This window comes from Macaca mulatta, chromosome 1 (genome assembly GCF_049350105.2).
Source record: "Macaca mulatta isolate MMU2019108-1 chromosome 1, T2T-MMU8v2.0, whole genome shotgun sequence".
NCBI classification, from domain to species: domain Eukaryota; kingdom Metazoa; phylum Chordata; class Mammalia; order Primates; family Cercopithecidae; genus Macaca; species Macaca mulatta.
In genome coordinates this window covers 159,465,090-159,480,884 of record NC_133406.1, presented here as the reverse complement: position 1 = coordinate 159,480,884, position 15,795 = coordinate 159,465,090, and the positions used below count along the sequence as shown (strand labels likewise).

The 15,795-nt window shown below is 37.4% G+C and overlaps 1 pseudogene; it reads right to left on the bottom strand.

Annotated features, from left to right (window-relative positions):
- Positions 1 to 2,510: 2,510 nt before the first annotated feature.
- LOC114678224 (large ribosomal subunit protein uL30 pseudogene) lies at positions 2,511 to 3,133 on the bottom strand (annotated as a pseudogene).
- Between the last annotated feature and the right edge of the window lie 12,662 nt (positions 3,134 to 15,795).

Here is a 15,795-nt window from a genome sequence, read left to right as displayed (position 1 = left end):
TAGAGTTGAGTATTTTATAATAGAGAGGTTGTAGGGTGTGAGGGAAAGATGGTAGTTAAGGATAAAGCCACAGGTTTTTGCCGAAGTGTCTGTAGAAGGATGGAGTTGCTATTAATTGAGATATGGGAGACTGGATGGAGCAGGTTTTGGCGGACATACATTAGGAAGTCCAGCACGTGAAAATTTCCACTCTATAAAGTGGGTACTATATGGCTTGCACAGTTCCAAGTGATAGGTGCATGAGCATGAACAAAGCGTAGTTCCAGTCCCCCAAGGAGTTAACAGTTAGGTGGGCCAATTAATAAACCAGACTGGGGATGCTCCAGCCCTAAAGGAATTGTCTAGGAAGGGTTTATGCCTAACTTCTAGAACATCATCAAATCTTGGAATACTAAAATGTAGAGAGTAAACTATAGAGTTAAATCTCAAACTAACTAGACCTCTTGACCCAATCGGTAGCATACTGATGAAGCTAATACAATCATTACCAATATTAAATAACAAGATAGTATAACATGAAACTATGTACTAAATATTCCCAATGGTTTTGTATATTTTATATATTTAAGTATTAGTGCAAGCTAAAACGATCATTTCCCAAAATGTTTAAATAAATGCACCATGCAAAAGAAACATAATAATAAGTGAAATTAATACTTTGAGAAAATATTATATTCTTTTGATGTTGATTAAGCTCAGCAACCACGTCCATATTTTCTGAGGATGTTAGATTGAATGAAATATTGGTTTGACAACAATTACTGTCTTCTAAAACAAAATATTTTCTTTTGATTATGGAAGAAATTGAATGTTATAATAAACATTTCAGAATATAAAGAAAAACACAAAGAATAGCAAAATAGTAAAAAAAAATAATAATAATAATCCCCTTTTTCAGGGTTAAACACTGTTAACTGCTAACATTTTGGTATTCGTCCTAAGACAACATTAAAAAAATGCATATTTTAAAATAAATGTAAACATACACATTTACATTAACATTTACCAATTTCCCTCAGAAAGGATTTGGGAGAAAAGAAAGATTGATCTGTTTACAAGTTATAATAACAAGTCTTAGTTAAGGCAAAAATAAACATTCTAAAATAAAAGAATGCTATGGTCAAAAACACATTTTAGAGGAAAGCATATCTTTAAAATCAAAAGTTGATAATTCAGTGAAAATAAGATTCACTATAGTAATATTTTTTTTCTACAAACTTTTGGGCACACCTACACCAAGTGAAATTTAAATTCAGTGTTTTATATAGGTCTTATCAGCATTGACTTTTTACATTGCAAGATCTTAGGATGCATGCTTTACATTGATAACAGCCATTTTCATCTAATTAAATTGCCATGATTTTATACCTGTATATATGCATGTATGTGTTTATATATTATGTATATATTCACATATTCACATGTTGACTACTTTATTCAGTCACTGGTTAATAGTAAGCAAAGGGTGACATAAGAAAATGCTTATTACAGTGAACATTATATAAAGCTTAACATGAGCTAGCACTATTCTAAGTGCTTCCTTACTTATCAACTAGCATCAACCTCACAACACCTCATTGAGCTAAGTACTATTAAGGTCTGAGCTAACTACAAAAGTACTAAGTACTATTGTTCCACCACTTTACTGATGAGAAGAAACAAGTAACAGAGAGGTAGAATACCCTATTTTTGCTTACTCTAGGTAACGCTGATGTGAAGTGGCACTGGGTTACACACCCTGGCTATTGGGCTCAAAATTTGTGCCCTTAACAGCTGTATTCTGCAGCTTTGTGAACAATCATCCAGTCAGTTTCTGCTTTTCTAGATATATAGCTATTTAAAAAATTATTTTGGATAAATATACGTAATTGTGAATAATCACTATTACTTTTAATTTAAAAATTTAGATGTTTAGCCTGAATGTTCTCTGTGAACTTTTTCTCAGGCAATTTATATTTACCAATTGCATTTTACAATTATTCAGCCAATTTACATTTCTAATTTTTTTCCTAAGATCACAGAAACTTTTCTTAGACTCAGCACCTCCCATTATTTTCCAGTATTTATATATATATATATGTGATTTTTCCCCTCAGGCTTGAAAAAATAGTTTATTTGTAATTCAGCTTTTCTGGTAGCAATGAACAAGTCCCTACACTAGTTGGCCTGGTTCTATTGTTTCTTAGGGGACTACTATGTGCCTTCACTGTACTTGATATTTAAATAAATCAATGACATGGATCTTTCCCTGGAAGAATTTATAGTCTAATTGAAAAGTAGACACTATACCCTTCACAAACAAAACTGCCATATCAGCGTTTCTTGGCTTTCTATCACCATGAAAAACATGGTGCAATTTCTCCTGGCTATACACTCCAATGAATAAACACTGTGGGTGATGTACAACTCATGTTTATTCACTAAAAAACATGACATTCTTTTTTTTTCAATTTGAGAGCAGGTACTGTTTATTAACTGACCAGCTTAGAAAAATAATCATGGTAGACACCTTAGTTCATTCTTCTAAAAAACCTGTTGATCTGGTCCTCTCTGTTGCCAGCATCTCCACCTTCTACAAAATGGGTGGTCTTTTTCTTCATTCCGCCTGGTGGAGAAGATAATTCAAAGGGCCACAGGAAGTTATTTGCTTCTTTGAAGTGCTTTCCAACAGTATAGATCTCATGAATCAGATCCTCCATGCATATGATGCCATATTTACCAAGAGATCGAGCAATCCAAACGTTGTCTGTCAAAGCAATTCTCTTCTTACTGATTTTGTCATAACCACACTTGTAGATTCGTTCATTTACTGACTTCAGAGTTGGGTACTCTCATACAATATATGGTTCTACGATCCTCAGCATGTTAACTGAAGCTTTGTTGAGCTTCACAAAAGTTCCACTGAAGATTTGACGAAGGCGAAGAAGCTGCAACACCTTTCGGACATTTTGGCCACACCGTTGATACCCCTGATCCTGACGACAAACACTGATTTGGGTTCTGCAGGTATATAGAAGTTGCCAACTTTTCTTGCCATCCTCACCATTCAAATTTCGCTGTACATCTGCCTATATTTCTTGTGATAGTGCTTCGCTTTTTCACTGATAAGCTTCCTCCTTGCCTTTCGAAGCATCTTTTGGACAAACTTTTCTCAGGCGCTTGATCTTCGGCTCTGCGAAATTCCTTCACTTTTACTTAAGGATTTCTGGCACAGCAGGAACATTCTTTTTCTTCTCTTCAACGCCTAACACGTTCTACGGTTCCAGCCAGAAAATAGTTCTTTTTGTTTTTTGTTTTTTGACATGGAGTCTCGCTTAGCCGCCCCCAGGCTGGAGTGCAGTGGCGCCGTCTTGGCTCACTGCAACCACCATCTCCTGGGTTCAAGTGATTCTCCCGGCTCAACCTCCCGAGTAGCTGGGATTATAGGAGTAGCTGAGATTCAGGTCCCGGTCATGTCCGGCTAATTTTTGTATTTTAGTAGAGACGGGGTTTCACCATGTTGGCCAGGCTGCTCTTGAACTCCTGACCTCAGGTGTTCCACCCGCCTCGGCCTCCCAGAGTTCTGGGATTACAGGCGTGAGCCACCGGGCCCAGCCTTTTTTAAAAATAATAGTTATCATATGAGCAAATGGGAACATTGTCAGTACAGAAATAGATTCAGATCTCTCATAGATTTTTCTTCTTAAAGTGTATCATGTTAAGGTTTCTTGATTTTTGTCATTAGTAACAAATTATTTACAACTATTGACCTTTCAATTTAAAATAACTTTTTGCATCTTATATAGTTTTTGAGGGCTTGTGTAGTTATGGAAGAGTTTACTGAGAAGATGAACCTTGAAGGATGTGTATTATTGACTGAAAAGATATCTTTAAGTTACTATGGCTTATCTTTTACTTAAATAAATTAATCTTCTTGAAATCTGTTGTTTTCTTGAGCAACAACAAAACAATACAAACTGCATTCAAGTTCACTGAGAGGATCCATTGGACTGGTTGTGTAGCTCCATAACCAAAATTGTATTGTATTAAATTTGTGTTTTATGGTTTAATTGGAATGCCTAGAATCAAATTTAGTTCTTCTAATGAGGTCTCATATCTAATTGGACAATATATTGGTCTTTATTTTTGCTACAAAATAATGGAAAAATGTATGTCCTCTGTTCCACTTCCCATATCTTATCTATCAGCATCTACAAAGGTTCTCACTCTCTATTGACAAGTAATTATTGGCCACCAAAAAAAACAATTTTAGGATAGTTTTCATGAAGAAACACTTATTTTAAAAAGAGGTAAATAGTTAAAACATTTTATCAATTCTAACTATCCTGGCTTTTAACTAAGACATTTGTTTATATTACAAAACAAGCATTTGCAAATTACAAATTTCTAGAAAAAAAATTATCTTTTCTAATGAAAGAAAATATTTTGAATGATGAAAATAGCAAGTAGAGAAGCATATCTACAGATTTCATATCTATACTGTGGTTTTCTTATATTTTGCAATGTATAGTCAAAGACAAATTAGAAAACCAACTGGATATGGTCCAAAGATTTTTTTTCTACAATAACCTAAAATCTGATTCTGAAATCTTTCACTGATAATTACACTTGTGTTTAAGGCAGTGTTTCCCTGTTGCTTGGTGATATGGTTTGGCTGTGTCCCCACCCAAATCTCATTTTGAATTGTAGTTCCCATAGTCCCCATGAGTTCTAGGAGAGACCCAGTGGGAGGTAATTGAATAGTGGAGGCAGTTCCCCTATGCTGCTGTTCTCATAATAGTGAGTAAGTTCTCAGAAGATCTGATGGTTTTATAAGGAGATTTTCCATCTTTTGCTTGGTATTTCTTCTTGCTTCCACCATGTGAGGAAGAACGTGTTTGTTTCCCCTTCCTCCATGATTGTTAAGTTTTCTGAGGCCTTCCCAGCCATGCTGAACTGTGAGTCAATTAAACCTCTTCCTTTTATAAATTTCCCAGGCTCGGGTATATCTTTATTAGCAGTGTGAGAATGGACTAATACATTTGGTCCTCATGGCATATTTTTTAATCTAGAATTTTCCATGGGCTTTAAAGAATGCTAATCAAGCTAACAATGTTTCATACAGTACATTCATCACAATGGCTGAACAGTACTGTACTCTGTACTGTCATATCCAGGGCACCATTCACCAGGTTGAACTTCAGCTCAAAGACCTTGTTTAAATTGTTACTAACTTGCCTGGTCCTTAGGAGGCAATCATCGAATCTTTCTTCCTGTGGGGGCTCAATGTTATATAACCCTCTTATCTCTTATTCTCAATTGGTTATACCTTTCTTCTCAGCAAGTCTTATGACCTGTTTGGCCCAATACTATAATATTCTTATATTTTCTGCAGCTGTAGTAAAAGTACATTCTAAACATTGATCAATTTGGCAGCATATTTATTAAATATTATAGCCTTTGAAAGGTGTAACATGGGGAATATGATGTTTCCTTAAACAGTTAGTTTTGTGGACAATTAGAGTTCACCCTATAAACATATCCAGTCTAAATGTATTTTGAATATCCCTCATAAGTCTATTTTTTAATGTCCTAATTAAGTTTTCATTTTACCCAGTTTACGTTTTCCCCAGTGTTGAAATGTAAAGACCAGATGAAAGATTATTTTGTGGCTAATACTACCAACATTTATAAATTTGTGATACAAAGATCTGAATCCTAATTTAATAGAAAATAAGCCCTTGATCTTGGTGCTATGCTAGGCAAGAATCCAGTATCAAAATTTATGTAGGCCTGTGTAAATGATTTGAGGATAATAAAACACAGTTTCAAATTTTCATGAGAGCCATAGGAAAACAACAAGAACAAAAGATTTTTATAATGTTTAATGGTCCTCCTTATATGATGATATCCAAAATCAATATTATCTTTTCATTATTAATGCAGAATATATATCATTAAACTAATGAAATAATGCAATTATTGAGGAATGTTTTATTCCTCCAAGTCTCTGACCTTATGTTTTCATTGGCAATGAGTAACATAGTAGTTTCAAGTACCTCCATGATAATGAGAAAGTATACTACAGTTGTTGGTTAATGTACTTCAATTCATCTCAATAAATAATTTTCAAGTATCTCTCACATACAATCTAGGTATATTAGATTACACAGAATAAAATGCTGGATAAAATCAAACTTTCCCCTCTAGGACTTAACACTATTCTAAAGACTGTAGGCCCAGGTAGTAGAACAAAGTTAGAATGTATCCTGTCTGTATTTATAGCTAAATTTCATATGCTTAATCTAAAATTGAACTTCTACTTATACATCAATCATGATTATGTAAGATAATATAAATTTTGATTGTATCAATGATGATATATGAAAATACAAATCTTTCATGATTTCATGAAGATAATAGTTAATCTCCCCGAGAGAAGCAGGGTTGCCTTCATGAAGGTAAAGGCATTTAGGGTAGACGTTTGAAAAGGATTTCCCATTATGGAAAAATATAGCAAGAACAAAAGAAATAGAAGTGGGAAAGTATGGCATCTTACCATATAAGTAGTTCTATTTTCCTGGAGATGATAGTACATAAACAGAGCAATGAAAAAAAAAAAAAAAAAAAAAAAAAAAAGAGAGAGTTTAAAGTTATGTGAAAGAAATATTGCTTTATTATTGAATTTAAACTTGGAAACAAAATTGGTATTTAATTCCATAGAATACAGACACCAAATTAGGTTTGAAAAGGGAAATGCTAGAATTAGAGTTGGGTTTAGAAACAAAATTAGTCTTGTAATAGTAACTATGCTCTTCTAGATTGAGGCAGTATGGTCATGGAGGAGAACTGCCAAGAGATTATTTTAATGATCCAGAAGATAAATAATGAAGGCTTCAACTAGCCTTATGTCGGTAGGACTGAAAAGAAAGGAATAGATTTTTATAAATAAAATAGATGGAATTTATAGACATGTACCTAAATGTTGTAAGGCAAGATAGAATGAAGACTTAAAGATAAACATGAGGCACTTAATAGTATGTAACTGAGAGAATTCTGCTACTATTACAGAACCTAGGAAGTCAGGTGCAGAAACAAGTTGTAGGAACAAGATTGGCCCAGTTGATTTTAAGGGCTGACAAGTATCCAGGAAGAATTGCAATGTAAACTTTTAGAAATGCAGACGCTGATGCTATGGGGAGAGATAAGTGCAAGCAGTTGGATTCAGGAGTCACCTCCACAAGGGTCTCCTGTTGGGCATCTACCTGCTTACTGCCAAGCCTAGATTCAGTATTCGAAAAAAAACTCCCTCTGTCGGTGAATTTATTACAGAGCACCCCACTTATTTTCTTAGTGAGGTTTTAGCTATGATTTAAAACAGAAATTCCAAAATCTCTGTTAGTTTGGTGAATGTTGCAGTATCTTTATCGGCAGTCTTAAAATAGGGAAAATACTACCCTTTCCTCAAATTGTTAGAAGCTCAGGAGATTGCATGAATCTCAGGAACATGTTTTCAATCCCTGTGCTTACCCCACTAGCACAAGTAGCATGATTCTGAGTAGGTTGTTTCAGCTCTTTTTTAATTTATAAAATTGAGTAGTAGAGTAATAATTTCTACCTTGCCTACCTCATAAATGTGCATTATTATGAAATAAGACAAGATTAAAGCAATGATCAAATGTAAGGAGTGATTATTGAGTTCTTCCTTCACATCTTCCTTCATTCCCATGTGAAAAATTCAGTCAACTGGATGGTAAGGACATTGTATGTCAGCTTCCAGGCTGTGAACAGGCTATCTCAGAGTTTGGCGAATCAGGAAAATAGAAATCAAGTCTAGATATAAGGTATGGTGATGTGTCTGTGGGAATGGGCTATGAGACTTAGTGTAATGTAACACTCACAATGCACCTCAGTTTCCTCTTCCGTAAAACTGGCATGGTAAGAGAAACTCTTAGATTAGATTGTTGTTAGTACTAAGTGTTTAGACATATTAGCAATAAATTATTATTGTGATAGGTACAGATTCTCAGTCTCAAGCTTGGATTTACAAAAATATAACGTATCCTTGCCTTTAAGTATTAATTAAAAAGAAATACAGACAGGATCTTGCTATTTTGCCCAGGCTGGTCTCCAACTCCTGGCCTCAAGTGATCCTCCCACGGTGACCTCCCAAGTAGCTGTGATTACAGGCATAAGCCCCTGCACCTGGCCCTAAAAAATTAAAATTAACATAACTCTGAAGTCTCTATTTCAGCTATAGTCAAATGGCTCATCAATTCAATTGTCATTTCTGGTTTTACTGAGTTCAGTTCAGGATTTTGACTGAGTTAATTAAGGTTTTCACTCCTGTTCCTTTTGCATACCCTCATCTCTAGTGCTTAATTATAGTCCTAGCATCAGGGGAGAGGAGTCTGGCCCCCATACCCATATCCTCTAACCTTGCTGCTCTCCACGGTTGTCAACATGCTAATCCTGGCATGCATCATCATGCTCTGGCAATTGCTGCTGACATCCATGATCTTTGTGGCCTGTGACCAAGAAGTTCACAGTGTGCTTTTGTTGCACACATCCCTATTAACCAGCTAAGTTATGATACACTAAGAACACTCAACTCATACTTGTTTATAACAACAAATACTTACTTCTTGTTCTCGCTGCATATTCATTGAAGTTCAGAAGCAGTTCTATTCAACATCAACCTTTTTAAAGCCTTTTAAAAAAATAATTTCAATTTTATTTTAGATACAGGGGGTATGTACAGGTTTGTTACATGGCTATATTGCATGAAACTGAGGTATGGGATACAGATTCTGTCAGCCAGCGAGTGAGCATTGTACCCAATAGGTCGTTTGTCCACCCACAACTTTTTTCCTTCCTTCTCCATCTAGTAATCTGCTGTATCTCTTGTTCCCATCTTTATCTTCATGTGTACTCAATGTTTAGCTCTCACTTATAAGCAAGAACATGCAGTATTTATTTTTCTGTTCCTGCATTATTTCATTTACCATTATGGTGTCCAGTTGCATCCATGTTGCTGCACAGGACAAGATTTAATTCCTTTTATGGCTGCCTAGTATTCCATGGTGTGTCTGTACTGTTTGCTTTATCCAGTCAACCACTGATGAGCACCTAGGTTGATTCCATGTCTTTGCTGTTGTGAATAGTGCTGAAATGAACATACGAGTGAGTGCATGTGTCTTTTCACTAGGATAATCTGTTTTATTTTGGGTATATACTCAGTAATGTAATTGCTGGGGTGAATGGTAGTTCTATTTTAAGTTCTTTGAGAAATCTCCAAACTGCTTTCTATAGCAGTTGAACTAATTACATTCCCACCAGCAGTGTATGTGTTCCCTTTTCTCCACAGATCCTCCAGCATCTGTTGTTTTTGACTTTTTAATAGCCATTCTGACTGATGTGAGATGATATCTTATTGTGGTTCTGATTAGCATTTCTCTAATGATTAGTGATGTTAAGCATTTCCTTATATGCTTGTTGGTGGCATGTATATCTTTTTTTGAAAAATGTCTATTCATAAACTTTGCCCATTTTTAAATGGAGTTGTTTTGTTTTTGCTTGTTAATTTAAGTTCCTTATGAATTTTGGATATTACACCTTTGTCAGTTGCATACTTTGCAAATATCTTCTCTCATTATGTAGGATGTCTGTTTACTCTGTTGATGGTTCTCTGTGCAGAAGCTCCTTAATCTAATTAGGTCCAATTTGTCAATTTTTGTCTTGTTGCAATTGTTTTTGGTGTCTTCATCATAAAATATTTGCCAGGTCCTATGTACAGAATGGTATTGCCTAGGTTTTCTTCAATGATTTTTATAGTTTTAGTTTTACGTTTAAGTGTTTAATCCTTCTTTAGTTGCTTTTTGTATGTGGTGGAAGGAAGGGGTCCAGTTTCAATTTTCTGCATATGGCCAGGCTGCTATCCAGGTACCATTTATTGAATAGAAAGTCCTCTTCCTGTTGCTTGTTTTTGTCAACTTTGTTGAAGATCAAATGGTTGTAGGTGTGCAGCTCTATTTCTGAGCTCTCCACTTTGTTTCATTGGTCTATGTGTCTGTTTATGTATGAGTACCATGCTGTTTTGGTTAATGTAGCCCTGTAGTGTAGTTTGAAGTCAGTAGTATGATGCCTCCCGCTTTGTACTTTTTGTTTAAAATTCCTTTGGCTATTCAGACTCTTTTTTGGTTAAACATGAATTTTACAATAGTTTTTTTCTAAATCTGTGAAAAATGATGTTGGTAGTTTGAAAGAACCAATTTAATGATATTGATTCTTCCAGAATGAAATGTTTTTCCACTTACTTGTGTAATATCTCATTTCTTTCAGCAGAGTTTTATATTTGTTCTTGTAGAGATCTTTCACCTCGTTGATTATCTGTATTCTTAGCTATTTCATTTTTGTGGCTATTGTAAATGGAATTGTGTTCTTGATTTGAGTCTCTGCTTGAATGTTATTGATGTATAGAGATGCTACCATCTTTTGCATTAACACATTTATTTTATACCCGGAAACTTTGCTAAAGTTATTTATCATTTCTAGAAACATCTTGCCAGAGTCTTTAGGATTTTTTAGATATAGAATCATATAATCAAGAAAGAGAGATAATTTCACTTCTTCTTTTCCTATTTGGATATATTTTATATCTTTCTGTTGCCTGATTGCCTGGCTAGGACTTCCAGTACTATATTGAACAGGATTGATGAATGTGGGCCTCCTGGTTTTATTCCAGTTCTCAATGGGGATGGTTCCAGCTTTTGACCATTCAGTATTATGTTGGTTTGGGGTTTGCTGTAGATGGTTTTTATTATTTTGAGATCTGTTCCTTTGAGGCCTAGTCTGTTAAAGTTATTTATCATGAAGGGATGTTGGATTTTGTTGAAAACTTTTTCTCCATCTATTGAGATAATCATATGGGTTTTTTGCCATTCACCATTGCTTATGTGGTAAATCAGTTTGATGTGCGTATATTGAATCAGCCTTGCACCCCAGGATTGTGGTGTATTCACTTGTTTTTTTTTTTTTTTTTTTTTTTAGTTTGTTTGTTTTTTCTTTATTTCTTTTTTGTTGTTGTTGTTGTTGTTTTGTTGGTGACAGGGTCTCTATCTGTCACCCAGGCTGGAGTGCGGTGGCGTGAACACAGCTCTCTACAGCCTCAACCTCCTGGGCTCAAATGATCGTCTTACCTAAGCCTCCTGAGTAACTGGGACTACAGGCACACCCCACCATGATCAGCTAATTTTTTAAATTTTGGTAGAGACAAGGTCTTACTATATTGCCCAAGTCAGTCTCGAAAAGCTGGGCTCAGGTGATCCTCCTAGCATTCACCTCCCAAAACGCTAGGATTGTAGGTGTGAGTCACTGCATCCAGCCTATATTAACTTTTTAACATGCTGTGGATTCAGTTTGCTAGCATTTTGTTGAAGATTTTTACATCTATGTTGGCCGGGAATATGGGCCTGAAGTTTTCTTTTTCCACTGTGTCTCTGCCAGAGTTTGGTATCAGGCTGGTGCTAGCTTCACAGAATAAGCTAGAGAGGAGCCCATCCTCCTCAATTCTTTTAGAATAGTTTCATTAGGACTGGTACCTGTTCTTCTTTGTGTGTCTGGTAAAATTTGATTGTGAATCTATCTGTTCCAGGCCTTTTTTGACAGTAAATATTTTATTACTGATTCCATTGCAGGACTTGTTTTTCATCTGTTCAAGTTTTTACTTTCTTCCTGGTTCATTCATGGGAGATTGTGATTTTCCTAGAATTTATCCATTTCCCCTACATTTTCTAATATGTGTACATAGAGTTATTCATAATAGTCTCTGTGGATTTTTTGGTATTTCTGTGAGATTGGTTACAATGTCATCTTTGCCATTTCTGATTGTACTTATATGGATCCTCATTTTTTCTTTATTAATCTAACTAGCAGTCTCTAAATCATATTTATTCCCCCCAAAATGCCAACTTTTAGTTGATCTTTTGTATGAATTTTTGCATCTTAATTTAATTTCATTCTTCTGTAATTTTAGTTACTTCTATTCTTCTTCTAGCTTTGAGGTTGTTCTTTTTTTTTTTTTTTTTCCTACTTCCCAAGATTTTTCTAACTTCTTGATGAAGGTATTTGGAGCTATAAACTATAAACCTTCCTCTTAATACTACTTTGGGCTGCATCCCAAAACTTCGGTAAGTTGTGTCCCTGTTTTCATTAATTTCAAATTTTTTTATTTCTGTCTTAATTTCATTGCACACCAGGAGTTATTCAGGAGCAAGTTATTTAATTTTTATCTGTAATTTTAAGAGATCTTCTTGATACTGATTTCTATTTTTAATATGCCCTGGTCCAAGAGTGTACTTGGTATAATGCCAACTTTTTAAAATTTGTGATTCAGCATGTCATTTCACTATGGTTAAGAACCATTGCTGGGGAGCTAGTGGGTTTGTTTGGAGGTAAGGGGACATTCTGGCTTTATTGCCAGGGATCTTGCATTAATCCTTTCTCATCTGAAAGGGTTGGTGTTCCTTTAGTGTAGCAAAGGTTGACAATAATCAGTTGGCTTCATTTCTGGATGTTTTCAGAGGGTTAAGGGTCTGTACATAATCTGGATTTGTGGCTAGTTCTTGTCTGTGGTTCCACAGGGGTGTATATTAGCAGAATCAGAATATTTTTTGGTATTGTAGTTTGGGATTCAATCCAGTAGATGATGCTTAAGAGTAATGGCTAGTAGATAGGTTCTTAGTCATGCAGCTCTTTTGTATTTCCTCACATTCACAGGCGTGTTCTGCAGTGTAAGGGAAAGAGATGACCCCCTCACCAAGTTCATTCCTGGGCTTCAGGTGAGCTCCCTCCAATCACTGATGGTGTGCTCACATTTCTTTTTTCTTTTTTTTTCCCAAGAAGAAGTCTCGCTCTGTCACCCAGGTTGGAGTACAGTGGCGTGATCTCGGCTCACTGCAACCTCCAACTCCGAGGTTCAAGCAATTCTCCTGTCTCAGCCTCCCAAGTAGCTTGGGATTACTGGTGCCCACCACCACATCTGGCTAATTTTTGTATTTTTTTAGTAGAGATGGGGTTTCACCATGTTGGCCAGGCTGATCTCAACCTCCTGACCTCATGATCTGCCCGCCTCAGCCTCCCAAAGTGCTGGGATTACAGGTGTGAGCCACTGCACCCGGCAGGCATGCCCACATTTCTCTGTTAGGTGTTCCAGGATGTGGGGCTTCCTTGGGAAGAGGCCACGGCAGGGAAACAAGCCACATCCTTTCCAGACCAGCCCTTCAGAGAGAAGCACGTTCCACTTCCATACCAACCCATGAACCCCTGTGTGTCACCCCTCTCAGTGCCCTGAGAGTGTGGGACTCTACCCTGCTTAAGTGCTGAGCACAGATCTTGGCTTGGCATTCCCAAGCTTTGTGCCACAGCCCTGGAGCACAGGGATCAGCCCGCAGCTTGGGGTAGAGCTCCAGCTGCACTGGGGTATCCTAAGTGCTCCCAGGTTTCTGGGAAACTACGCAGGTGGAGCAAAGCATTCAGGCTGGGCAGTGGAGGCTGCACTGTGCACCACTCCTGCAGGACAGCCAGGCAGGGGCCCTGAAGAGCTGGCAGGCAGGAGGGCCTACAGAAAAATATACCCTGTCCCGCAGGGCAGCCAGCCCCACTGTCTCCTAGCCCAGCAGTCAGCTGGGAGTTAGAGCTTCTCAGAGGGAAATGGGAAGCCATGGAGGGTGAGTGCCTATGTGTGCATCCCACCAGAGCTGTCTACACACAAAAGTCCCTAGGCATGGTCCACACTGGCTGAAACCCTGTCTCTACCTATTCTCTGGGTAGAGCCCCCTACCAGCTCAAATGTCCATAGGGAATGTGGAGTCTCCTGTAGTGAGGATCCCAGAAATACATGGTAAGAGTGAGCTGTGACTCAACCCCTTCACTCACCCCTTCCCCAGGAGCCATTTGGGGTTGGGAACTAGTCTTAGCATTTGAGTACTCCATTCAGAGTTTCCAGCTTCCTCCTTCTTCAGCCCCAGAGTCTGCATTGCCTCTCCATCCACTCTCAGTGTTTTCTCTCTGAATATCTGCTCAAATTGTGTTGGTTTACTCAATATTTTTGTCTCCCTCAATGGGAGCAGCACTTCCTGGCTGCCTCTATTCAGTCATCTCATCCCCTTTCCCTCAACATTGATTTTTATTCAAGGTTAGAGTCTGAAGGAGAGGCCCCTGTCAAGGATTGGCCAAGCTCATAGTAGAAGAAAAAGAGAGATGATGGAGCCACATAATGGATCTTAAAGTTTCTGCTAGAAAGTGCTTATGTACCTTTAATTTACATCTCATTGACAGAAGTCACATGAACTTCCAAGTCTAATTTCAACGGGGTGAAATAGTATAATCTTTTCCCAAAGAGAAACGGCAAATATTTTGAATAATGTAATCTACCCCCACCCCCCCGCAACACATCAGGCTTCTCTGGGTCCCCCAGATCACTCTCTGGCAGCAACATGAACATTTCACATACACCACCTCATCAAGGTATGGTGAACAGACATAGTAAAGAGTTCCAGATTGGTAGAAGGACACACAGCTTCCTAATGACATATCTCCAAACACATTTCAAGCTCAATTCTTACAGTTCTAAGAGACCTCCCCCTAACATTTACAAGGCTAAGTCAAGAATACAAATGGAGGCTCACATATTATAAATTTAAATATTTAAAAGTTGTAAGACATGCAACCAAATAATTACATAAAATATGCTCTAACTTCCACCCTGACAAATAAGTCTTCATTAAGACTTGAAAGTTTAGTTCCTCATCAGAACATGACAGAGGAGAGAGAGCTTCCCCAGGCCCAGGTCTCAGGCCAACTTTAATAGGTATTACCTTCTCACTGCTATCTTTCTGACACACTCAAAGATGCCCATGCTGATACATTAGGACTTTCTAGCCAGCCGTCTCATGTTTTATCCATATCTCCCACATCTAAGGCTACACTCACCAGCAATAGTCCATAGTGTGGGAAAAGGCACACACAGTATTTGGGGACAAGTGCAAAAACACATGGGCTGGAAACTCAGGTGCTGTGGACCTTGTAGCATGGTTTAGAAGGATACACATAGGCTCCAGGTGAGCAGATCTCCTTGGACCCAGGACCCCTCACCAATGGGGAAGGTAACCCAAATAAATGCCAAAATGGAATGGGGGAGGGGGCCTCTCAACTATGATCTAAGAGTACTAAGTCAAAATAAACTTTGGAGGATATACACCTAAGTGACATATACATCAGAGTACAATTTCACAGGTTTGTGTATGTCAGTAATAGAACCTAGTCATAAAATAATTCTACAGGAGGACAGGTGTGGTGGCTCAAGCCACTTTGGGAGGCTGAGGCAGGCGGATCACTTGAAGTCAGGAGTTTGAAACCAGCCTGGCCAACATGGTGAAATCCTGTTTCTACTAAAAATCCAAAAAATTAGCCGAGCATGGTGGCACATGCCTGTAATCCCAGCTAGTAGGGAGGTTGAGGAAGAGAATTGCTTGAACCCGGGAGGTGGAGGTTACAGTGAGCTGAGATCACACTGCTGCACTCCAGCCTGGGTGACAGAGCAAGACTCTGTCTAAAAAAAAAAAAAAAAAAAAAATCTACAGGTACAAGTTTATAGTTAGATCAGAGGAATAATTTCTGGTGTTCTACCACACAGTAACAATATTGCTTTGTATATTTCAGGATAGCTAGAAGGGAGGATTTTGAATGTTCTCAACACAAAGAATTGATAAATATGAGGTGACAGATATGCTAAATATCCTGGGTTAAGTATTACAC